Consider the following 14333-nt stretch of genomic DNA (forward strand, 5'->3'; position numbering starts at 1 on the left):
AACTGCAAAGAGTTTTGGCGTGAAAGGCAAAAAATGAAATTTTACATATTTTGCCCCTGCCTCCCAGAAAAAAAGGCGAGATGCAATCTCCCCCTGCCCCTAGCATGTGAAACCATAAGGGCAGAAGCTAATACATTACATTGCATTGTGGCAGCAGGGCACTACTGTAAAGTGTAGAGGAAGAAATGTGGAACAAGACTACCAATACAAATATGTAATAAATCGTACATTTGTACATAAAAAGAAATGCTGGAGATGATGAATACTTCTAAAATATGCCCTCACTGCCATCTATATCTGTTCTTTTGTATCAAGCAGTCAGGTGTAGGGACAGCCATGGGCATTTATGGCTAGGGATAGCAAGTTATCAGGATCCTGGGGCCCACAGGGTTTATTTGTATTGAATATGTTAAAAATGTATATGTTGCCTTCTCTATAGACAATGGTATTATAATTAATGTGTTTAGTTATGCAGAGAGTATTGATTCATCTCCAGCACCCCTACCGGAAGAAGAGTATCAACAGACTCTTGAGCCACATGTCAGTGCCTGTGTTCCACAGCCATAGCACAATGGGACTCAAGTTGAAATGAGTTTATTAAAACACGGCCTGACTGACCTCTGTAGAGGAAATCTTGAAGAAACAGTGATATGGAATCGGCATACAAAAATACACCTGTTCAATACCAAACAGGAAGGTTTCTGAGAGTATGTATCCCTGACACAATATTGTGGTGAAAATGTAGTTAACAAATATGGTGTGTAAATAATAGAGTTAATCAAAATATCTTGTTCCTATACATATAATGTACAAAAAAATTGGGAAAGAAATATCGTTAATGCAAATATTGCGAAGACAGATACAATTTAAAAAATATATATAGAGAGTTTAGTAGTATATCTTAAATATAATATAATATTAATGTAATGTAAATTAAATTAATAAATTCCACTAACATTTAATGTGTATATATATATGACCCGCTACCTGAACCAGCCAAGCGGCAAGAAGCTGCTGTTGCACAGCGGACCAAGATGGCTTGGTGAGACGCCGTCACTAAACTTGCGTCTCTTATCTGTCCTTGGAAGGTCGGTAGCAGAAAGAAGGGGAAAGGAGGTTGCCATTTTTCAAACTACAATGCGTTTTCTCATAAGCGCTGGATCACCTGCACGGTGCAGTATGGGATGCTAGTCTCTGGAATCGGCACGAGCAAGATTAATCCAGTGCAGCTGATGCTCCCCGCCACTGGGAAGGAGCATAAATAAGAACTTTGTAATGAGAGGCGCACATTTGGACGAAGGCATCTGAAGAAGGCACTTCGCCGAAACCGATCATGCCGGAAAATCCAAATAAAACTACCCTTCTGAAGCCCCGCAGTGTCATTTGTTTCTTCGACCGTGAGGAGGAGAAATTGGCTTGATATATATATATATATATATATATATATATATATATGTATATATATATATATATATATATATATATATATATATATATATACACTCCTTTTCACCACTCTTCGAACGGAGCATTTGTGAGCGGGTGCTGGCAGCAGTAGTGGATAACCGCTAAATTTTACGCTCCAAATCTCCAGGTCCCGGGAAGAATTTGCCGCACTCCAGGAGGATCTCTGCAAAGCTTTATTCAAACCGCAAAGGACACAAACGTTTTGGCGTGAGCCTTCCTCAGTGTTGATGACACACTAGAGGCAGCATGTTTATAAAGCAATATTGTGTATACAAGGAAACAAAATAGGGGCACATATTTATATGTTAAAAGCGAGTGCCATTTTGTAGTGGTGTACAGACCCAAAACTATTAGTCTGCTAGGATTAAAAGGAATAGCACAAGAAATCAGGACTTCGAGGCGACTGCCTCGGAATGTATAGCGAGATTTGTGGTGAGGGGATATGACCCTATGTCACTCATTAGGACAATGCAAAAGGTGAGATTTGGCATAACCCAATTTCATTGGTATTCCTACACCTCAGGACTGCACAAGTTGAATTAGGAACAAGGACGCCTTGGGGCCTCAATAGTGAGGAAGAAATATGGTCCTTTGTGGGTTTGAGAAAACCTGTCTTTTGTATACATTTTTGTTGATACTAGTGTAGGATGTGAGATGAAATTGCATATAATGAATAGCCCATTCAGGGCATGATTGACACATAGACTGCAAATGAATGAACACAAATATGGCACATGAAATAGCATTGCAACATATAATGGTAGGCCCTTTAGGGCATGATTTTAGGACGATTAGCATTTGTATTTTGTTCATATTTATAGATGGATTAGAACATTTAAGTGCAGTCCTGAGGTCTAGGAAAACCAATGAAATTGGGTTATGCCAAATGTGCACAGGAATTAGGGGCAATAATTGATGTAAATTGCTCTATTTTCGATAACACCAAAATCTGTGTGGCGAGTTTCTTAATATATTGGTCTCTGTGGAAATTACACAATTCAACATCCAGAAATTACACAAATTACGCTATCTTTTAGGCAGTCTAAGATGGCCGACATTTGTTCGATATATGTATAATCTGCATTTGTTCCTTCTATTACTTCTAATGACTGTTGTGAGCCAATAAATTCAATAGTTGTTAAAAGGCCCGAGTTTGCAGGCTGTCACTGACACAGACGAAGGCTTGGTGGCTGAAATGCGTTTGCAGTGCATCTTCATTTCGAGTGTCATGGAAAAATTAATTCTTCAAAGTAATTAAGGAGCCTGAGTGTGCAGCATTATTCTTTGACTGCTGGTGCGACATATATATATATATATATATATATATATATATATATATATATATATATATATATATATATATATATATATATATTGGATATTAGATCACCCAAGAAAGATGTAACAGTAGGAAATCATCCGGCACTCCAAGGTAGGAACAAAGTCTTCACTTTATTTACAGGACAAGGTATAACATCAACGCGTTTCGGGAGTCAAGCTCCCTTTTACACGATGTTTGGCCGCCATTTTGACAAGGTTAAAATACACATTACAGTGGTAGTGGGAAGCGATGAAGGACACAAAAGTTAGGGTATTGAGTTCCGTTCAGTCATCTGTGGGAGCCATTTTAAAACGTGTTATTCGTAACAACATTCTATTACCTACATAAACTGAAGTAATCTTATTTCAAAAGCCATTTCAAAGAATACAGTAGGAATTCTTTACCTTTTCTTAAAAATGCAAGTGCATATTTAGAAAAATCTTGTTGGCAATTACTCAGTTTATGGGAAATTATCCCTTACAGCAAACAAAACCCCTACTTATTGGTCGTCCCACACCTATTCTTAAAGTGCTAGTGCAAAATGTCATGTGCAAACTTGCAAATCTACATTATGGAATTTTTAATGGTTCAAAATTATTTAAAGGAAAGAAGACAAATATGTTTAAGTGCAAAAAAACGTCCAAAAAAGTATATAAATTCATCAAATACCTTTCTTCTCCCCTTATTGCATTTCGCTCAAACTAAAGTATCAGTGCATTTGTAAACAATAATTATTCTTAATGTAAACAATTCACTCTTATATATCTAGGTCGGGCTAAAGATAGATTTTAAAACTAACACCAATATATGTAAATAATAATTCTTCCTTAATGTAAACAGTCCACTCATCTTCCTATCGACCCGACTTGAATATAGTACTTATTTAAAACAATATAAAGTGCAAGTGCATTTGTGGTTAATATACCACTTCCTATGTAAACAATGTTTAACTCTCAATGTAAACATTTAACTCTTTTTAAAAAACAAAACAGATTAAATACAGTACTATGATAAAAAATAAAGTGCAAATGCAAATATATATTATATGTCTCTTTCCTAGAATCTATTCCAACTGAATCATTTCATTCCAGTAGATATATATATATATTCCCTTAGCCAATAAAATCAATTTAAAATACCCACAATATACTCACTAGAAATACTATAAACAAAAAAAGATACAAACAATATAGAAAATAAACAAATAATACTTCACAACATATTTAAACAATATTAGGAAAGGTAGAAGAGTAGCCAAGTATTAGATATACTATTTTCACTCTAGTTTATGCAACAGTAGGGAAAGTATTGTGCCTTGTAGGGGTTAGATTTACTATTCCCACCCCAGTCTGCGCAACAGTACGGAAAGAGTAGGACCTGAGTGGGGTTAAATTTACTGTTCCCACTCCAGTCTGAGCTACAATAGGGAAAGCAATATACTTTGGAGGGGTTAAATGTACTATTCCCACTTCCAAACAGTAGGTGAAAGTGTTAAACTTTAGAGGGGTTAGATTTACTATTCCCACTCCAAACAGTGCAACAGTAGGGAAAGTGTTGGACTTCAGAGTGTTAAAAATATACATAATTAAATATTAAATAATTAATTACAAATAAATATTAGTAATTATCCAAAATATATAATTATTGTTTCCTAACCAACTCATCCAAAAAAGTAAAAAGCACTACATCTACAAATACATGTGTAATATACATATAAATACTAAAATCCATTAAAAAAAATAAGCAATAAATCCATTACACAATTGATAACAACTTAATTGGTTTACATAGTTAGTGATAGAATAACAAATAATGTAAAAAACACACATAATATATAACTAAAATAAATCCGTATTAAACAGTTGACATAGTTAACAATCAATTAAAAATCAATTAATAATTAGTAGTTAATTATTACTTTCTTTATTTATTTCCAACCCTATACCCCTACAAATCCAAAAAAACACTACAACACTAAACAGTTACTATTAACACTTAAATAAAAAACTCAAAATGACTCAGAATTAGAAACATTCTTTTAAAAGTTCATAACTATTATATAAACAGTGGTAACACATTAAAATAATATATTTACTAAAACCCATTAAAGTAATTTAAAATCTATATTTTTTACAACTTTATTACTGACACTGATTTTAAAAACAACAAGATTCTAAAAAATGATATTAATTAGCCAAAAGTACATTCTTGACAATGATATTTTTGCATCACAACATTTATTTTGAATCACAATATTTTTTTTCCCGATATTTCTGGCTCTGCACCTCGAATTTCTCAAGCAAATCAACAGATCTGGCAAGTACCATGCAAGAAAATGGAGAACTCTACCTAAATTATTCTGGAAGAATCAATAGGTGAATGCATATGGAACAAGGTTGATAATAAACAGTCAAATGCACAATCTGTGTGATCGTTCCCTTTGCATTTTATTGTATTAAAAATGCACTTTGTGAGAGCGGCGCACGGCGATCCAAGATGGCCGCAACTTGAACAGCTCTGTTCCGACGAGCAGCGCTCGTGAACGAAGGGATGTTGTCGCGGCAGTGTTCCTGTTCAAAACAGTGGATTTCGCCGTCGGAAGTGTGCAGCCTTACATGGGCATTTTTGCTTCAAAATGCGGCTTTTTAGGAATGTTATGTCTTAAATACCTCCTCTCTGACTAGCGGGCGCCATTTTATTATTTTATTTACTACGCAGCGTTTTTCTCCTCTTTCCTTGCTGCCACCATGTACTTTACACTCATGGGTCCTCTCTTTTTTTAATATGGAAAAGACCTCCTGTTTCTTGCCTGTACATGTTTTATTGGGCTGGAAAATCCTCTCTGCACCCCGGCTGTGACTTTTAACCAATTACCTCAAGTACACATGTGTCAAAGGGGTTCACTTTCCATCCGAGCAATGTTATAATGGATATGTGCTTGTTCTTTTGACAGCTTAGGAGGTCTGTGCTACTTATTTGGTGTTTGGCAGCATTTTCCATTTAATTTTTCCCGTTCTCTCAATTTGCTTCCTTTGGGCTCCTCACTTCAACGCCTTTTTGCTTCGATCTTAGATGGATCTCCTCATCTTTTGTCAGAATATGGTCCAATTATTCGGTGCTTCACAATAACTCCTTCTCTTATCTTGCTTTCATTTTTTTGTTTTGCTCTCTGGGATCATACCTTCACAATGGATTCCTCACACTCAACCAAGGCTCATGGCGCTACATCTGGCACTCGCAAAGATCCTGCCGCATCTTCTGGTAAATGCGTCAAAAAGGATCCCCCATCTCTGTCAAAATCTCCGCTTCCTATCACATTGGAAGATATTATGGAGGAACTGCGTCTCATTCGTCCATTCATGACAGACACGGCCATAACTCTTCAGAGGCTGGAAGAAAAATTGTCCAACCTTGATACGAGACTTTCAGATGTAGAGCAAAAGGTTAGTGATGCTCAATATGTCGTAGCCAAAGTTGCTAGCCTTACCAAAGAAGTTGATCAGCTCAAGAAGACTTCAGAGGGTATAAAGCGAGGGTAATAGAGGAAAAGAAGGCCTATTTTTCGAATCTGATGGCCTCCCTCAAATCCCCTAGGGAACTGTTTAGGACCGTAGACTCCCTCTGTACCGTGAAAACGCCGGACCCTATAGTGGGCTCTCAAGAGTTGTGTGATAGGATTTCGACCTTCTTTCACACGAAAATAGTGGACATCCACACCTCTCTTGAATCTCTTAAAAGTGAACTGGGTTCTTTTTCCTTACATGATCCTCCCCCTGTAGAACGTCAGGCGAATGATCAACCCCAAAATAGCCTTCTCAACTTCCCCCTTCTCACCGATCAGCAGCTGAATCTACTGTTGGACAAAATAAAATCCGGATCCCCTCTGGACCCTTGTCCCCTCAAGATCCTTAAGGACTGCAGAGAGGCCTTGTTGCCTCCCTCTTAAAGGTGATGAATTGTGCAATCACGGAAGGCACTTTCCCATCCTCCTGGAAAATGGCGGTGGTTAAACCTTTGTTGAAAAAGCCCACCCTGGACCCTGATATATTGAAGAACTTCCATCCGATATCCTTGCTGCCTGCTCCAGCAAAAATGCTTGAAGGTCATCTTAACCAACATCTGACTGCCTAGATGCCTTTAGCTTGTTGGATCCATCTCAGCATGGTTTCCGTAGGGCTCATAGTACTGAGTCGGCCCTTAGAGTAGTCACAAATAACATCCGCTCGAAGGTCGACAGGGGCCAGACCTCCCTTCTGGTCCTGCTCGACCTGACAGCTGCCTTCGATACCCTGTCTCCCTCAGTCCTGGTAAAACGGCTTAGGGAGATGGGGGTCGAGGGCCCAGCGCTTGGCCTCCTGACCTCCTTTCTCAATCAGAGAGAACAGAGGGTCAAGCTGGGAGAATTTCTGTCCCCTGCCAAACCTGTGCAGTGTGGGGTCCCTCAGGGATCGGCTCTGAGCCCCACACTTTTTAACATCTATGTGGCTCCACTTGCCAGGCTAGTAAGATCTTTTGGGTCGGTGAGTTCCTCCGCCCTCAACTTTAGGAACTGCATGGAGGCAGTTTCACAGTGGATGATCCTGAATTCACTAAAGTTAAATGGAGAGAAAACCGAGGTCTTGATCTTCGGAGGAGATCAGGGTATTTGGTCTAGCGACTGGTGGCCTCTTTCCCTTGGAGTGTGCCCCCTGCCCTCTCAATCCGCCCGGAATTTGGGGGTGCTGATAGACACTACGCTCTCTCTGGACCGTCAGGTCAATAGGACGGTTTCCACCTGCTGTGGTGTCATCAGGATTCTGAGAAGGATAGCACATTATCTATCTCTAGAAGCTCAAAAGCAAATTGTGGTGGCCCTTGTCTCTTCGAGACTTGATTATTGTAACGCGCTCTACTCAGGCATAAACAAAAAGCTCATCCAGCGCCTGCAGATTGTACAGAACACGGTGGCCAGATTTGTTCTGGATGGCCCTAGACTTTCCTCTGCTACGCTAGCCAGGAAGAGCCTGCACTGGCTACCCATTCAGACAAGGATCTCTTTTAAGACCCTCTGCCTTGTTCATGGGGCCCTGTATGGAGCAAGCTCTGAAGGCATAAGGTCTCTGCTAGTTCTCTATTCCCCTAGCAGAGCCCTTCGCTCCTCCAACAAAAATCTTTTGTCTGTCCCCCGGGTTTTCAGAGCCAGGTGGGGAGGGAGGGCCTTCTCCTCCCTCGCCCCGAAATTGTGGAACACTCTTCCTCCGGAATTAAAAGGGCAACCATCTGCTATGCTCTTCCGGAAATCTTTAAAAACATGGCTCTTTGCAGAAGCTTATCTGTAATCTGGCATCGGCTCATACCATGAACTATACCATCCTCTGGGCGCCTTGATGCCCTTTGTGGTTAAGTTGCGCGTTTATAAGATTGTATTCCTTTCATTTCATTTCAGAGGATTTGGAAAACCGCAATAGGCGCAATAACCTGCGCATTTATGGTATTCCGGAAGGTTATGAAGGGTCGGACATCATCCAATTCCTTAAGACTCAAGTCCTTCAAATTGTTGGCCTCCCTAAGCACATGGATGTTAATATTCAAAGAGCCCATCGTCTTGGACCAAAGAACTCATCTTTTACCTCCAAACCCAGAGGTATTATTGCTTACTTCCTCCTATATTCTGATCTTATGACGATTCTCCACTCTGCCAAACAACATAAGCAGATGCGTTGGTCTGGCCATACATTTTTCTTTACTCAAGATGTTTCTAAACCGACTGCTGCTCGACGGAAAGAATTCCTGGACCTGAGACCTGCGCTGTGATCAATGAATACTCGCTACGGCCTAATCCACCTCTGTTTTTTCAAAGTCACTTATAAAGAAAGAACCTTCAGCTTCGATGATCCTGCCGACCTTCGGAAGATCATCCATACTCATAAGGGAGAACTGATGGAACTGAGCAAAACTTAGTTGTTCTGTTAATTGCCTGTGTGTTTTTTATTGTCATTATTTTCTCTTCATATTTTGTCTGCTGATGTAACTATTTCTCTCTTCTTCTTCCTTGTCTAGCAGGTCTCCTTCCCGCAGTATTGTTGAATACACCTCTTCTCCGAATCAACACGTTGTCTGTAATGTACTACTCTTGTTGCTGCCATCCCTCCCTAATTGTTTGGTAAGTTCCCTTCAGTTGTCTTATTCAGTTACCTTTAGTCTTCAGACTCCTTTTTCTTTCCTTTATTTTGTCATAATTATTGTATAGGTGACCTTGGTTTTTTTTGTTGTCTCTTGCTCGTGCGGCTGTCTTGTTCCTTGCTGCCCCCCTCCCACAGTAATGTTTCTTGGTCAATTGTCCTCCATGACTAAAGCCACTTGGCTTTTTGTCATCTTCCTTCTGTATTCACTTCTTGGGGGATTGTATCTCTCTATTTCCTCCTCTTTTCCAAACTTCATCTCTTCTTTTTTCTCTATTTCTCCTTCCCTTTCCTCCTCCTGGAGGTCTTTTTTCTCATCATTGTCTTCCCTTTCATTCAGGCAGTCACTTTCCTATTCACTCTTCTTTGCATCTTTCTTCTTTTTTAATTCAGCTTCTAATTCTCTATTGCGGTCTGAATTCACCCGTGTCTCTCTTTTTATGGTGGTCATGGGGCTCAAAGTCTTCCTCTTTTCTATAAGATCCCTACCTATAAGATCCCTACCTTTCCTTTTTATTTCTATCCTGGATTTAACTCCACTATTCCTCAAAATCATTCCCCTATCTGTCTGCCTATTCTTCTGCAATTTCCAAAGATGAATGGTCTCCGCATCATTTCTTGGAATGTTAAGGGTATTCGTAACCCTGTTAGGAAACAACGTGTTTTATCTCACTTAGCAAGATTAAAATGTCAAGTTGCATTGCTGCAAGAAACACACCTTACGCTTAGAGATTTGTCTTCACTGCGCAAACAGTGGGTGGGCGAAGCCTTCTGCTCTCCGACAGTGAACAACAAAAATGGTATTATCATTTTGTTTCATAAATCGTTATCTATTCAGTTACAAACTGAGCTTCATGATACCAATGATAGATGGTTGTTTTTGAATGTTAGTGTTAATAATACAAATGTATCCTTCTGCAATATTTACGGTCCAACTGGTTTAGACTTAACTTTTTGGAACGATTTCTCCATGCTTCTCTCCTCAAATGCGATTGATGAGTTTATTGTTGGTGGCGACTGTAATCAGTTAATGGACCCTTTTTTAGATCGGAAATCTCAAGCCAGAAATGTACCTAATAAAATGCAAAAATCCTTTTTCAAAGCTATCTCCTCTAAAGGCCTTATAGATTCCTGGAGGATTTCCCACCCTGATACATTAGAATTCTCCTTTTTTTCTCCTGTACACTCATCACACTCACGCATAGACTATATTTTCCTCACCCAACACACTTTCCAGTTCATGACCAATTCAGAAATAGGTTCCATCCTTATCTCCGATCACGCTCCTGTCATAATAGACTTTGACTATCCCTCTCCTATCCCTACCACTCGGCACTGGCGTTTCTATAACTCCCTTCTTCTAGATTCCCAGTTTACTGAGCACTTTACTCTTTTTATGGATGAATTTTTTCAAAATAATCTTCACTCCACATCTCAAATTCACTTTATCTGGGATGCTTTTAAGGCTGCTGCTAGAGGTTTCATTATTGATTTTGTCTCCGGGAAGAAATAAAAAGCTCTCTCTCAGTCTTCACATATTCTCAAACAAATAAAAGAGCTTGAACATCTTTTTTTCCCCATCAATTCTTCAGATGCACTTTCCTCTCTCATTAAAGCGAAAATGGAATACAATAAACACACATGGGATGCCGCATGCAATAACCTCCTTAAATTTAACGCGAAAATGTATGGTGGGCGCAATAAGGCATGCAAATCCCTTGCGAACTATCTTAAAATCAAAAAACAAAAATCCAAAATCACCGTTATAACTGATACCCATGTGGATCGTCACTCCACTGATGACACAATTCTTCATTGCTTTGTCCAGTATTACTCCTCTTTATATACTCCGGAATCAACCCCTTCTTTTGCTCAAATTGATTCCTTTTTTCAATCTATTCCCAAATCTCCGGGCACTCGTATAGATCTCTCTTCCCTCAATGTACCTATATCAGAAAAAGAGATACTCCATGCCATCACTCTTCTACCCAAAGACAAATCACCTGGTCCGGATGGTTTCACTGTTCGCTTCTATTTTCATTTTAAGACCATTTTATTACCACACTTATTTTCTTTGTTTACTAATTTTCTTAACATGGGGGAATCCAAGGACACTTTTACGCAGGCGATGTTATGTCTACTCCCCAAGAAAGATAAGGATCCATCGCTCTGTAAAAATTATCGGCCCATTTCATTCATTAACACAGATTGTAAAATATATGCAAACATTTTAGCCATTCGAATAAACAATGTCAATCCTGATCTTATTAATATCTATCAATCTGGGTTTGTTAAAGGAAGATCTATTACAGATAATTCAAGAACTCATCTTAATATCATTTCCCTTGCTTCAAAAATGGATTCCCCAGTGGCGGCTATCACCCTTGATGCTGAAAAAGCATTTGGTAGGGAGCTGGGATTTTATGTTTGGTGCGCTTAGATGGCACGGTTTTAGTCCCCCCCATTATTAAATGTATTAATTTGTTATACTCTGCCCCCTATACTTCTATTTGGGTTAACGGATCTCAATCCTCTTATTTTCCTCTCCATAGAGGCACCAGACAAGGTTGTCCCTTATCTCCCCTTCTTTTCATTTTAGCTTTAGAACAGTTCTTAGAAACAATTTGGCGCTCAACGGCCTATACTGGTTTTTTGTACAAGAATCATGATATCAAATTAACTGCATACGCAGATGATATTTTACTCTATATCTCTAAGCCAGCCACTTCTTTGCCTGCGCTCTTTTCCTTATTAAAAGAATACTCCATTGTCTCCGGATACAAATTGAATATAGATAAATCTGAAGTATTGCCCCTTAATAAACTTTGCCTTCCCAACATGTTCCACGGTTCTGGTTTTGCATGGAATCCCAAAAGCATCAAGTGTTTAGGCATCTTATACACTAATAATATCAAAGAGACCATTAAAATAAATCACACTGATATTCTTACAAAGCTTTCCTCACTTATTGATCGATGGTCTCATTTATTTTTATCTTGGTGGGGAAGATTAGCCACTATTCAAATGATGCTTCTCCCTTTTACCTTTCAATGCTTCCTATTTCTCTTCCCCTTTACTTTTTTACACTTATAAACCGTACTTTTATCAAATTCCTATGGAATAATCGCTAGGCCATGATTTCTCTTTCACGCCTCTAACAACCCAAGGATTTGGGTGGGGTTAACTTTCCTAATCTCGACAGATTTCGCTCTGTCTTTGCATTAAAACAAATATGGCCTTTCTTAGCAGATTCCTCCTCTCTTCCTGTGACTGCCTGGAGTACGATAGAATTAGCGCAACTCTCACCTTTCTCTTTTCTTAGTTACTCATTTATCTCAACCCCCCAAGTGTTTTCTCACACCCACTTTCAAGCACTCAAAAGCACTTGCCCTATTAATATTTCGCTCTTTTTTGTCTCAAGCACAGTTTCATTGTCTTACTCCGATTTGGTACAATACATTTTTAAAGATCAACAATAAAGTGCTTTTTTGGAAAGAATCGATTGATAAAGGCATTATCCCTTATGACACTCTTCTCAAGGATGGTTCTTTGAGAGATTTCACTGATATCCGTACATGCTTTCACCTGTCCAACACATATTCTTCCCAATTTCCCTTGCTAAAACATGCCTTAACCTCCTTCATATCCCAACATAGCTCCCTATCCACTACTGTTCTGCCTGTTCTGCCAGATTCTACCACACCAGATTTCACTACTCCTCTCAAAGCTGCTGCAATCTACAAATTACTCTCCCGCCCCAATACAGATCAGCTCAAATCTAAACTTGAGCTTACCTGGGAAAGGGATCTAGTGCAGGAATTTTCCCTTCCTGTTTGGGACTCCATTTGGTCTAAAATACACACTGTTTCTCATTCTGCCAGTACCACACAGACTCTCTACTTTTTTTTATAATCTGCCCTTTTTTACTCCCTCTGATTTATTTAAATTCAAAGCCTCGGACTCTAAGAAATGTTGGTCCTGTTCATACGCTGATGGTGATTTTTTTTCATATGTTTTTTCATTGTCCGTTGGTTAAATCCCTTTGGTCTCATGTTTGGTTTAAGCTAAATGATATCTTATGTACGAACCAATCTTTTGATATCGTTCATATTTTTTGGGGTGGCTCCTTTCCCATTTGGAATGTTCAAAGCAATGTTCGTAAATTTAAAGATTTGTACAAAGCTATTTCTTTGCAAATATTTACAGCAAATTGGAAAGATACCTAGAAGATTTCATATTGTGCATGGTGGAATTTGTTGTGTCACCATCATAGGCTTGATCGTGCCTTTGCTACTACTGTACCTCTTATGATCAAAAAAGATTTGTTATGGTTACCTTTAACTAATTTCCTTTCTAGACATGTGTTGAATAATCAGGAAACTTCAGTAAATAAAATGTGATGTATATTTATTAGCAGCATGGCAATTCATCTTCATGTGTCAGAATCCAGCTGTAACTGACTCTTCATCCAACAATATTATAGTTCCACCAGCATGTGGAATACAGAACACTATTGAATGAAAACATGTCGCATGCAGTGGCATGCGACCATAACCATGCTAGTTAAAGGAATACACCATAAAATGAGAATACAACATCATCCCTTTTCAAAACCAAATAAAACAAAAAGACAGCAAAAGAAATATGTACAGTGTTAGGAAAAAAGCAAAGAATGATATTACATTCAGTCAGAAAATCTTTTAGGTAAAATGACAACACGTTTTACATCCTTGACTCTATGAGCTATAGAATCTTTTGTGTCAACAAGGAGATTTTTGTCAGATAGATTACTGTAAACTTTATGAGGTTTAGAAAATTTGGCCAACCTTCTCATATTCCAAATTCTACCATCTTGAGTCATGACACTGTTGGTAAACAATTTTTTTTATTTCAATCGGATCACTAAACTTACTGGATACTTTGGTCAAAAAACCAGGTTTAAGAACTCTAACCCATTCACCCTTCTGAAACAATTGTCTTTTAGTATTCCATTTCCTGTCATACCATAATTTCGTTTTCAACTGTTTATTTTTGACACGGTTAGCAACATCAAAAATATTTTCTTTATCATGCATAGAAACTTTACTATACTTCTCTTTTAACCACCATGGTAAAACACCGGAGGCTGGTTTGTGACCCTTGAATAGTTTAAAAGGACTCACCTCTGTGGTAGAGTGAGGCGTAATGCGATAAGTCCACAACCTTTCTCTTAACCCCTTCGCTGCTAGGCCTTTTCCCCCTCCTGTGCTAAGGCTTTTTTTGGTGTTTTGGGGTAGTGCGCGCTTAGGCCCTTGTAACTTTTTGACCACATAAGGGATCCGCGCCAAATTTGCGTCCTTTTCTTCCAACATCATGGGGATTCTAAAGGCGCCCAGGGTTTGTGG

This window comes from Lissotriton helveticus, chromosome 1_2, assembly GCF_964261635.1.
Source record: "Lissotriton helveticus chromosome 1_2, aLisHel1.1, whole genome shotgun sequence".
NCBI classification, from domain to species: Eukaryota; Metazoa; Chordata; class Amphibia; order Caudata; family Salamandridae; genus Lissotriton; species Lissotriton helveticus.